At 34.6% G+C, this 3,420-nt stretch overlaps 1 pseudogene; it reads right to left on the bottom strand.

Annotated features, from left to right (window-relative positions):
• Positions 1-254: 254 nt before the first annotated feature.
• On the bottom strand, positions 255-3,039 carry LOC128871172 (large subunit ribosomal RNA; annotated as a pseudogene).
• Positions 3,040-3,420: the final 381 nt, after the last annotated feature.

Raw genomic sequence — 3,420 nt, 5'->3', positions numbered from 1 at the left:
AATGGCACTCACTTAACACAGTTGCCCGTCAACAAAGTACAGCTACTGTACAGCCACGCTAAAACGTAGCGTCACTAAAAATTCCGGTGAAAACACAGCGGTATTTTCCCGTACTCACACAACGGCACTCACTAAGCACAAAGCACAATGTGCCCGAATCGATGTACAGTTCATGTACAGCTACACTGTAGCGTCACTCGAATAGCGGTAAACACTAGCGGATATAGCACAAAACGGAATTCGCAATAATTTATGCGCTCACGACACGGCACGTCTTCACTGCTCAACAATCACAATGAGAATGAGTAGATAGGGACAGTAGGAATCTCGTTAATCCATTCATGCGCGTCACTAATTAGATGACGAGGCATTTGGCTACCTTAAGAGAGTCATAGTTACTCCCGCCGTTTACCCGCGCTTACTTGAATTTCTTCACTTTGACATTCAGAGCACTGGGCAGAAATCACATTGTGTCAACACCCGTTAGGGCCATCACAATGCTTTGTTTTAATTAGACAGTCGGATTCCCCAAGTCCGTGCCAGTTCTGAATTGATTGTTAATTGATAATCGTTATAATTTAAAAAGAATATATATCGAATGATATAATTCCTTAAAAATTTTAGCAAGAAAGTTCCACAATTGGCTACGTAACTACTATCCGGGGAACAAGAATCGTAATTCTCTATTTACCCAGAACGAGTACATAAACCATGGTATTGCTTCCCAATCAAGCCCGACTATCTCAATCTTCAGAGCCAATCCTTATCCCGAAGTTACGGATCTAATTTGCCGACTTCCCTTACCTACATTATTCTATCGACTAGAGACTCTTCACCTTGGAGACCAGCTGCGGATATTGGTACGGCCTGTTGAGAAGTTTGCGTGACCCCACCATAAATTTTCAAGGTCCGAGGAGAAAATATCGACACAACAGTAAATGTCATGCTCTTCTAGTCCATCTACCATATCTCTCTTCGAAAGACTTCCATGGTAGTACGACTATAAAACAGAAAAGAAAACTCTTCCGATATCTCTCGACGGCTTCTTTATGGTCGTTCCTGTTGCCAGGATGAGCACAAGGCCCATTTTTAATAACAAACGGATACTCAACAGGTTACGGAATTGGAACCGTATTCCCTTTCGTTCAAAATAATTCAAGTATTTAATTATTTTTTAATATATATATATAAATTTTATTAATATTTTTTTATTAAAAACTTGAAAATTTTCGGCTTTCGCCTTGAACTTAGGACCGACTAACTCGTGATCAACCACTGTTCACACGAAACCCTTCTCCACTTCAGTCCTCCAAGGTCTCATTCGATTATTTGCTACTACCACCAAGATCTGTACCAATAGCGGCTCCATGCAGGCTTACGCCAAACACTTCTAAGCACACTATTGTACCCTCCTACTCACTAAAGTTTCAAAATTTATAAATCAATCGAAATTGTTTTATAAATCATCTACTTTAGCGGTAATGTATAGGTATACAACTTAAGCGCCATCCATTTTAAGGGCTAGTTGCTTCGGCAGGTGAGTTGTTACACACTCCTTAGCGGATTACGACTTCCATGTCCACCGTCCTGCTGTTTTAAGCAACCAACGCCTTTCATGGTATCTGCATGAGTTGTTAATTTAGGCACCGTAACATTACGTTTGGTTCATCCCACAGCGCCAGTTCTGCTTACCAAAAGTGGCCCACTGGGCACATTATATCATAACCTCAACCTTCATATCAAGAAAGGTGAGGTTCTTACCCATTTAAAGTTTGAGAATAGGTTAAAATCGTTTCGACCCTAAGGCCTCTAATCATTCGCTTTACCAGATAAGATTATTTTATATAATTTTTAAATGCACCAGCTATCCTGAGGGAAACTTCGGAGGGAACCAGCTACTAGATGGTTCGATTGGTCTTTCGCCCCTATACTCAATTCTGACAATCGATTTGCACGTCAGAACTGTTTCGGTCTTCCATCAGGGTTTCCCCTGACTTCAACCTGATCAAGTATAGTTCACCATCTTTCGGGTCACAGCATATATGCTCAAGGTACGCTCCAGTTAGAGGTATAAATAATAATAAATTATCATTATACATAACTATATGGAACGCCCCGGGATTGAATTAATTGACTATTTAAGAAAATAGACTAAAAATTAATCCCATTATATTTTTAAGTTAAGTTAATTATGCCATTAAGTTTAATATAACTCAATGACTTGCACATATGTTAGACTCCTTGGTCCGTGTTTCAAGACGGGTCCCGAAGGTATCCTGAATCTTTCGCATTGTTAATCATATAAATGCATACAAATAAATATTAATATCATAGATATTAAATTTTTTGTAAAATTCAAAAAATGAATTTTAGCATTATATATAATAAAATCTATCAACACTTTATCAAATCATTAGTATTTATTCTATGTTAATATGCTTAAAAAGCAAATTAATTTAAATAAACTTAATATCACCAATGATCTTTTGATAAATACTTTATTATGTTAATAGATTACAATGTCCTTATATGAAAAAAATGCACATTATTTTTAATTATTTAATGATGAATTTTTCATAATGGATATTCAGGTTCATCGGGCTTAACCTCTAAGCAGTTTCACGTACTATTTAACTCTCTATTCAGAGTTCTTTTCAACTTTCCCTCACGGTACTTGTTTACTATCGGTCTCATGGTTATATTTAGTTTTAGATGGAGTTTACCACCCACTTAGTGCTGCACTATCAAGCAACACGACTCTTTGGAAATATCTTTCTAGTAATCATTAACGTTATACGGGCCTGGCACCCTCTATGGGTAAATGGCCTCATTTAAGAAGGACTTAAATCGTTAATTTCTCATACTAGATATTAAGATATTCCATACACTGCATCTCACATTTGACATATAGACAAAGTGACTTAGTGCTGAACTATTTTCTTTTCGCTCGCCGCTACTAAGAAAATCCTTGTTAGTTTCTTTTCCTCCCCTCATTAATATGCTTAAATTCAGGGGGTAATCCCATATGAGTTGAGGTTGTTTTAAAATATTTTTTATCTTCTCACACAATTTAATAAATAATTATATCATCTTTTCATCTCTATTTTTCTTTTTTCCTTTTATATAAATATATATTATAAATAATAATTATGTAAAATGAGGCAATTCTAGAATAAAAAAAAATTAATTTTTATGCTAGACATTCCTCCTTTAATTACATATATAAATTAATATTTTATATATATATAAATAATATGAAAATTTTTTAAAGAGAATACTTAGATTCAAAATTTTTATTTCATTTTATTTGAGAGGATTTTTTTTTTTTTAAGAATATATATAATAAATAAAAAATTCATTATATAATCTTTATTTTTTTGCTATTAATATTATGAATTATTTAAAATCCAATAATATACA

This window comes from Anastrepha ludens, unplaced genomic scaffold (genome assembly GCF_028408465.1).
Source record: "Anastrepha ludens isolate Willacy unplaced genomic scaffold, idAnaLude1.1 ptg000042l, whole genome shotgun sequence".
Classification (NCBI taxonomy): Eukaryota; Metazoa; Arthropoda; class Insecta; order Diptera; family Tephritidae; genus Anastrepha; species Anastrepha ludens.
This window is presented reverse-complemented; position numbering and strand designations above follow the sequence as displayed.